Here is a 9,557-nt window from a genome sequence, read left to right on the forward strand (position 1 = left end):
ATTTGCTGTGACAACATTTCCCACAGTAAAACAATGGTTCCTTCTTCAACCTCCTAAAATTATCCAGCAAGCTGTTTGTCTGTCTACACTATCACTTAGACACTTTCTAATATTGTCCGAGGAATTTCATAACTCTCTGAACCAGTATCCCCCCCGATACTCCTTGCTTGGTTGGGAGAGAAATGTCTATTCCATCTAATCAGTCACCACACCCTCGCCCCTTTCTCTCTCAAAAGGAAGTTGCCTCCATGCAAAGCTCCCTCTTGATGTTATTGTCAGGGAATAGTTTGTCCTCTGCCACAGATAGCAGGCTAAGATAAATTTCCTTCATTGCTAAAGATTGCCTGGTGGAGAACTTGACATGCAATTAGTTAGGTCTTGTGAGAACCAGTGCTCGTTGTCGCTGTAAGGCCTGTTCAGAAAAGTTTCACAAATTGACCAAATCCAGTGGCGGCTCAGAGCTCACATGAAGGCTATTTACTTTGTAGCAGCAGACTCGTTGCTTACCAAAACTGAAGCAAGAAATAGAAAAATTGAAGAGTTCCATGATTTTACTCTTATGTGCTTATCGATCACATGGCTGCTGTGAACACAAAGGGCAAAAGTAGATATGAAGGCCTGAAGTAGACTGTTGTAGTGTCCTGTGATTTTGTGACTCAGATTAGCACCAAGAATAGCTTCTAATTACTGCCTGACTGATTTAGTCTGCACATGAAAAAGTACACATTCTCTCTTGCATAACATATACATCATATTATTATCTGAATAGCACAGTGTTTTAAATTAATGTCCCAATTTGTACAAACAGGAAATGAAACCCATGTGCAGGTGAAAATCCACTGCTTTTTAAATTTGGAAAGAGAAAACAAGAGATTTAATACTTTATTTTGTGTTTTTGAGATGTCCCTGGAGCTGTATCAACCCTTTTTGCAATTAGTTTTTTATTTCCAGCTATGAGTAGCTTGTCTATTGATTTTGTGCTTTGCATTGTGGGACATTAGTGTCCATCAAAAGCACAATCAAAAGTAGAAGCTTGACACTTTTTGTGTGAATGCAGTGTACACTTAAAAAATCAGTTTGAAGTAGTTGGCTATATTCATGTTCATAGATTAATTAAGACTGACTGACTGATGGCAGATTTGGGAAGGTTGTGTCCCACAATTTTTCTAACTTTCCAATTTCATAGTCATGCTCACTTTACACAGGCCAATAGGTGCAATGGGTGGTGAAGTATTCAGAAGTTGATCTTCAATCTCAACGTCTCTTTTTTTTTTTCCATCTTCACACTTGTCACTTTTTCTGTGTGTAACTGGATGCAACAAAGGAAGGCTGTCCAGTTTGCATTTGTTGTTGTTGTTTTTTGTTTTTTTTTACATTTAGAAATTACAAACAATTACAAAAACTATAAACTGAGACTCGGAACGCATCCCAGGACCAAAAAACATAGAAGGATAGACGGGAGGGAGGGAGACAAAACAACACATACCCAGACAGACACAAGACAAGGGACCAAACACTCCAGGCTGTAGCAAAAGGCTACAGCCTGGACCTAAAAGCTTGAGCAATGCTCAGCCAAGTGTCCAGAGTTCTTACTGCCGCTGCATGAATGCGCAATGTAGAGAGTTCCCCATAAACTACATCCAAGAAGGAAAGGTCAATGTACCGATAGACAGGTAATAACCTGTTGGCAACACTCTGATTATTTTTCCTTTCTTATTGTGTTTTTGTTCAAAGGACTTTAAGTTTCATATCTTAAGTTTGTATTTTTATACATTTTATTTATCAGAACTTTAATATATTTGATGTTATGTTGTGACAATAAAACAAATTATCATCATATTATGTAAGTGAGAACTCATAAATAACTATAAATAACTGATGTTAGGGTAAGTTGTTTATGTTTTGTTACGCATTTCAGTATTTTTTATTTTTTTTAAATGTAAACCAGCCAATAAATCGGAATATCAGATTTTTAAATAACCAAATATTTGTATCAATATCGGCCTTAAAAATCCTTTATCGGTCGGGCTCTACTACAGTACTTTTTTTTTTCAAAATAATAAGGTCCTATGGTGGTCCAGTTGCAGGGGCGAAATCTGTTTATACTTTGTAACGCGTTTCTGGATTAAAAAATATATATATTATTTTATTATTATAAAAATAGTGACATGGACATTGGTCTTACTGTCCTCTTCTGCATCAACAATGTGGGGAAGGCCTGTAACATTATCTGCTGCTAGTCTCATTTTAAAAATCCTGTTTGGTCAGGGTTCAGTAATTTTGACATATGAGACTACAAACGACGGGCTAGGATCTTTGCAAAGATTTTTATATCAGCGTTAAGCAGACTCAGAGGTCGAAGGCTAAAACACTATTTTCCTTATCCTTTTTCAAGACTAAGGAAATTAAGGCTGTGTTAACATCCCTTAAGAATTAAGAATATTTATTTTGACAGGGTCAGTTTCATTACCATTTGAAGATTTAATAATGGGAATATCTGCAAAATAATCACTGGATGTTAATCCCATAGCGAGAAGGTGACTAGGTCTAGCGCTCTGAAAGTAATAGGGCAGTCTTGTTCTGTGAAATAGAAGTTCAGACTTCTGTTTCAGAATGTTGCTTATTACTTTCTTGACTAATGAACATTCTACAGTGATCCAGTCAGTAAAATTTGTTTGTAACAGTGAGTCTAGTCTGGTGAACTCAGCTTCAAGGTTTTGACGTTTCAGTGACGTAGCTTTGCACACATTAGAGCAGAATAGTATGGTGTTGCTCCTAATAAACCCGTTTATCACAGAAATATCCTGGGGTCTTCCACTGAGCCAACATTAGTGTCTGCAAATATCTGCAGGCTGAAGAACAGCCTCATAAACCTCAGCCTCTTTAGCGGAGGTGAAAGCTCTGTAGTGGAAGCTTTCCTTGATTTTCAAAGTTGCAGGGTAAATCAGGAAAAAATCCAAGCCTTTGGCTTGTACTGAATCCATGGTTGGAAAGAAGGCTTGGCATCGCTTGACCATGGAGTTGCTGTAATCTGGAGCGAAACGGATCTTTCTTTCCGCAACAGCAGGCTGGGATCTCCGTGCAGCCTGAAGAATTGCCTGTCTGGTTGTGTAGCAAAGCACATTGAAAATAAGTGCGTGAATAGCAGTGGTGTTGCACTGTCACTGTAAATTCGGTGAGCTCTCATAATTTTGATCGTGACACCTGCCAAGAGCTGCAGGTGTTGAGTAGGCCTGCACAATTGATCATAAAATCGCAATCTTGATTCACCCTTTTCACGATTTAATTGTTAAATAACTTTTTTATTAATTTGATTTTCATTTAATTTTACAAGCCGACTGCATGTAAAATTATTAAATACTTTCTTCTGTGAGTTTCAAACAACTGTATCAAATAGGTTTTAAAGCGCTCCCATGGGCTGCAATGCTCTCTCTTCATTGAAGCCTCTATGTTTGCAAGTATAAATATTGTGATACAATTATAAGCTAAAAAATTGTGTTTCATATTTTTCCCAGAATCATGCAGGCCTACCGTCAAGATTACTTTAGTTCCTTTCCGTGTCTGTTAGTTTTTAGAGTGTCAACATCAGATCTGATAGTGTCGAGGCTTGCAGTCAGTGAAGCTAGCTGAGCATGTATAGCAGCTAGCTTCTCGTTGCTCCGAGAGAAATGTGGCTTAAAGTGGGGCTGCACAGTTAATTGAATTTTAAGCACGATCGCGAGTTTGGCTTCCCACGATCAAATTTGCTTGACCGAGCGATATTTTAAATGCGTCATTCCATTCATAGAACGCTCTGGTTTTTTTTGCAAGGCCCATCTACCGCTCCTTAAACCACTATCTGATTATGTACCAGTCAGAGCTGTTCCCGGCACCGCGCAGCTTAGTTTCTAGATGTCGACAGTCCCAAAGGACAGAGTAACCTGAGGAAAATTCCACAACAGATGGCAGTTGGTCATACGGCGGTCTCAAGGGTGCTAGTTAGTGTCTGTTAGCTCACAGGGCTCTAGGGTGCTAGTTAGCGTCTGTTAGCTCACAGGGCTCTAGGGCACTAGTTAGTGTCTGTTAGCTCACAGGGCTCTAGGGTGCTAGTTAGTGTCTGTTAGCTCACAGGGCTCTAGGGTGCTAGTTAGTGTCTGTTAGCTCACAGGGCTCTAGGGTGCTAGTTAGCGTCTGTTAGCTCACAGGGCTCTAGGGCACTAGTTAGTGTCTGTTAGCTCACAGGGCTCTAGGGTGCTAGTTAGTGTCTGTTAGCTCACAGGGCTCTAGGGTGCTAGTTAGTGTCTGTTAGCTCACAGGGCTCTAGGGCACTAGTTAGTGTCTGTTAGCTCACAGGGCTCTAGGGTGCGACTTACATTTTTCTCTAGGTCGCACCGGTGCATCTTATGTCCTCGCATCCGCTGCGTCTCAACAAACGCAGCAATGTTGTTTATTGATATGGTTTAATGTTGCGATACATGACCCCTTTCTTCTGTAAAGCCGTGCCTGTGTTTGACTCTCTCCTCTTACTCTCCGCGCAGCCCCACCCCCATCAACTCACACGCGGCTTCCAGCAACATGGAGAGACACAGCGCCGGTCCACACTGCTGACATTTGTCCACAGTAATAATTGTTATTAACACAGCTGAGTTAACCATGAGAGACAAACCTGTATTTGTACCAGTGTTTCCGCTGGTAACTCTGTAATGCGGCAGCCACGGCAAAAAAAAACAGAAGAAGTTATTGAACTCAACTAACTTCAGTTTGTAGAGTAATAGTGTGTGAGACGTATCCTGCTGGACCTGGGCGAGAGATGTGACCCATGGCCAGAATATCATAGTCCATCAAAATGCAGCGCAGTGACAATACAGACGTTCCACACACACAACGTGTGTAACTCTGCTGACCCGCCATTTGCCCTGTGCTGGACCCATTCATATGAGTCAGCCGTCACTCAGTGAGTAGGCCTAGCATACGTACATGGCACTCTCCCTCTCTCCCTTGCTCTTTTAATCAAATATTGTTGAAAACAAGTCAAGGAACTTTCTTAGAGATACATTTTTTTTAAATATATCCTAGGCTATTTATTTCAGATAATTTTCATTTACAAGTGTTGCAGCCGTATGTATGTATGTATGTATGTACGTTTGTACTACATACAACTTCAACATAAGAGGAATGTAGCACAAAATGGATGTGAAAGCAGTTTTATATAGCCTATGTGACAATAAAATTTGTTTTGGTTAAAAACAACAAAGAATGGTGATAATTAATCGTGATCTCAATATTGATCAAAATAATCGTGATTATCATTTTGGCCATAATTGTGCAGCTCTAGCTCAAAGTAGCTCTTCTACTTCTAAAACATCCAGTTTCCAAAGTGATAGACCATGTGAAAATCCAATTACACAGGAGAAATCTACCATGAAAGGCACACTGTTATTAAATACGTCTATTATTTACGGCAGAATTAATTCCAAAGATGCTAGATGTGTGTGCCACAGGAAAACCTCCGGAAGAGCCACCGATGTTCTAGGAATAATAGTCAGCCCAAAGACAGTGGGCATGCTGATTGTAGAGATTTGCCAGAAATGTGGAGGCACAGTGCTGCATCGGAGACCAGGAGTGATGCCAGAATATAACCCAATTTGTCTTTTGCTGGTACATGAGCTAAATTGCTCGCAGACAACACCAATTGACATGATTAACGGTGAAAAAGCAAGAATGATGCTCTGTGGCAACGGATTATGAAGCTCAAAGTTCAACTCGTGGGCTACCAAACTTTTGTTTTGATTAAACAAAATTCATATGGTTTCCATTTTAAATGACTGGGTATTTCTTCTCTCTTTCAAGTGAAGAGAGTTCCCCAATTGGAAACAAAAGAGGCGGGGAAGGCCAGTGTGGTTTTGAAATGGCCAGTGAGCGTGTTCTTGTGAGGGGGATAAAGAGGGGGTTAATTAATCTGATTCCTTCATGCCACTATGGCAGAGGCTGTATGTATTGTCGGGCGTGTTGACATGGCAACAGCTGCGGAGTAAGGAAATCTTTCTTTCCTTCTTCTCACCTCCTCTTCTTTGTCTGTCCAGTACCTTGTCAAATGTCTGCCTTCGTCTCCCTCCCTCTCTCCAACTTGTACAGACATGGTTTGCAGAGTTTTGGGTGGGGAATGTTCAGGTATGCGTTCTCACACACACACACACACACACACACACACACATACACACACACACACACACACACACACACACACATAATCTGACTGTGTGCTGCTGGCGTAGCAGACTAGGGAACAATGAGTCTCAAAAAGAGACTTTCCTTCAAGAGGACCTGGAACTTCAACACTGTAAGTAAACTGTGGTTTGCTGAGCAAGCCTCCTATTCCTCCTCTGTATGAAGCAGAGAGACTCCTTTCGGTCAGTCAGATGCTTTTCTCATTAATCGCCCTCTTTGTTGCTTGTCTCTCTCCCACTCAGAACAGCTGTTTGAAGCAGCGGCTCTTGGTTGTTTGTTTGCGGGGTGCTAGAATCAGCCTTGACTTGTGTATTTTTTATCTAACTGTGGGGAAGTATTGAGCAGAGTACATCTCAACCCAGTTTTTGAGGGCAGGAACATGCCTAAACAAGCCCAAAAGATCAAAGAAATCACTTTTTAAAAGATCATAAATAGTCTGTGAGAGGTGTTAATGGGTGGCATTAACATTTGTGTGAGTGTGGCTTAACCTTCAAATGATCTAACACCGGTAAAAAGTGTGTTTTTGTCATGGTGGCTCCCTTCAGATCACACATAAATCTGTCTTGGTGGGATCATCTACGTTCCTTCAGTATGTGTCGTGTCTCGGGATGCCAGACTGTATGGCGTGCCATAGTAAAGCTTGGAGAGCGTTTTCAAACTGGAGCCAAATCCTGCTCTGTTTGAAGCCAGGGTACTTACTTGCTGTGATTTGAACTGTGATTTTGTCCATTTGCTTGAGGGAGTCCAGCTGGGAAATGGGATCTCTGCAATACAGCCTTAAATGAAAAGGATCAAAGAGTTTCTGGAGTACCGCAGAGCCACCCATGGTGGACCAGCTCGTCACCAGAGGTGTCCATACAGGAAGGAGTGTGTTGACAAGAGGTGATGGTGTTCCTGGCTCATCACTTCTTGTAGGGGACTTGTGGGCAAGGAAGTAATAACAAGTGGTGTGTGTGGTCTAAACCCTGCAGCCTCATACAAACAAACATACACACACCACCCTCTGCATATCTGCCAGCCCTACCTGGTCAACTGTTACAAGTGTGACCCTGATGTCATTTTTACTTGAAAGTCATTGATTAGTTGATCAACAAATTATTACTTACAAAAATTTGGAAAATGCATTCATCATTAAGGTGGTCCAAGCAAACAAAACACAATAATATTTGTTATTTCCAGCTTCTCAAATGTGAAGATTTGCTATTTTTCTATAGTTATTTATAATTCTAAACTGTTCAAAACTAGCCATTTGAACAGGTTACATTAGGCTCACTGAACTTGTTTTATAGCGCGAAAATAATCTGTTATTTGGAATAAAATAATCAGCAAATGAATCAATAATGAAAATTATTGTTGTATGCCCTTATTTGAGAATGCGAGTAGATTTTGAAGTGAATCTAATAATGATGTGTTGCAGCTGGTCACACTAGCAGCCAGATTTTGCAACATTTCCATTCGTTTATACGCTTCAGTCTGCTTACCCAACTTTGTAGTCAATATCCTATTTGTCATCAACATAATTGTCCTCTGACACAAGCATGCTTTAAAAGATGATTATATTATATCAAATATGTGTCAAGAGATTCCTTTTGATTTATTGTAACTCTCCCACTCGTATCACATGTCGGGGAATAATTGGAAGTTCCACTTAAAAGAAGTGGATGTCATCATATTGGTCACCTTTTTAGAAGAAAGATCTCTCTGTGTATATAGGTTTTAAAAGTAGTGTTGACTCTCAAAGAATGGATAGTAGTGAATACACCAATTCACATTTTTAAAGTTTCTGCCTGGAGACATCGGGTTTGTCCAAAACCGAAGTTTACGTCACACTGTGTGATGTCTGTTTCGTTCTTTAAAATGAAGCCACACTCTATATATTTAAGGTCTGAGGTTTAGCTGTTTTTAGACCCAAAGAAACAGACAGATGGAGTGGGTGTTCTTTCTTTTCTCTCTGTTCTGTTTGGGCTTCGTGTTGGTCCTCATCCTACCCGCCCATGATTTCTGTACACATGCTAGCCACCACAGAAGGGGTGGCTTTTGGGTGTTGACTATATGGGGTTGGACTCAGCAGAAGCAGAGTTGTAAAGAGGCTGGGACAGACAATTAGTGGTTAAGTGGTTGCTGTCTGATAGAGTTTTTACATGTGGTCACTCCCAAAATGGAACAAAGCGTCACGTCAGTGCACATGACCGCGGTTAAATCCCCTGTCTTTAGACAATCAGTCGCTTCAACAAAAACGAAAAAAGAATGGGCCAGTCCACAGTATGTCTGAACTTGTTCTATGGCTGATTGATCAAGCTGAAAACTACTGATTCAAATCACAGCCCATTTAGAAAGTATACTGTGAATAAAATCAGACATAAAAATCAAGCCATACCGATGTCTCATTTTCAAAAACATCATATCATCAGGGTGCATCATTTTTGTTCAACTTTCAATCAAAGTAGACAGAAATCAAATAAAACTATGAAAAGCCGTTTTGGTCCTCTCTATACTTTAACCATGAAAAACTATAGTGTTGGTTGAAATAAACACATACTTTACCTATTTACATGTGAAAATATGTTGGCTCTAAAAGCATTATTTTTTTAAATGGAGTCTGGTTTATTCAGCGCTAGCTACAAAAGAGATGGACCTAAAAAGGTCCATCTCTGAAGGGTTAAGACATGTAACACTTTTATTATTTTTTAATTGTTATTAGGATGTGCACCAAGTGGTAGGCACACTGTTAAAATTTCTGTGGAATTGTTTAGTTGTTCTCGAATATTGCAGTGAGGACTCTGGATTTCCTTGGTAGCTTTACAGTCTAATATTATGCAACTGCACCAAAGTACATACTGTATACTGCTTAAACCAAGGCACCAGTCTGGTAATGTGGGCCATGTTTAGACGTATTCTCAGCCTTGGATATTCACACTTTGTTTGTGGCAGCTTTGAAAACACTTCTGGAAATAGTCTCCCCTTTTCAGATGAATCCTCCAACGCACCGATTTTTCGAGTGTTCTTGGACCAATCCCTAAGATGCGCCTCTAATATCCTCCCCTGCATTTAAATATATTTGGGACAGCAGCTTTACAGTTTGGGCTTCTAATCTCTCTTTATTAGCCAAACCAAAATTATGATAACCTGTTATAGAGAAGCCCAATAATGAGGCATTGATTTTAAATAGAAGTAATGTCAAGTGAATATTTGTTGATCTTTCATAAGATCATTTAATTTAGATTTGGTCCTAGGCTATAATTGCATAGAATGTTGTCACCGTGAAATTTTCATGGCCCCCCAGGGGTGCTTTGGCTGTTTGCCTTTTATTCGGGGACATCTACACATGCATAAACCACTTGTTCCTTGAA

At 40.2% G+C, this 9,557-nt stretch overlaps 1 protein-coding gene across 4 annotated transcripts in view; it reads left to right on the forward strand.

The window, feature by feature from the left end:
• Positions 1 to 9,557, forward strand: part of rgs12a (regulator of G protein signaling 12a) — a 38,960-nt gene that overhangs the window by 12,352 nt on the left and 17,051 nt on the right. The window lies entirely within an intron of this gene.

The sequence above is a fragment of the Etheostoma cragini genome, chromosome 19 (genome assembly GCF_013103735.1).
Source record: "Etheostoma cragini isolate CJK2018 chromosome 19, CSU_Ecrag_1.0, whole genome shotgun sequence".
Lineage (NCBI taxonomy): Eukaryota > Metazoa > Chordata > Actinopteri > Perciformes > Percidae > Etheostoma > Etheostoma cragini.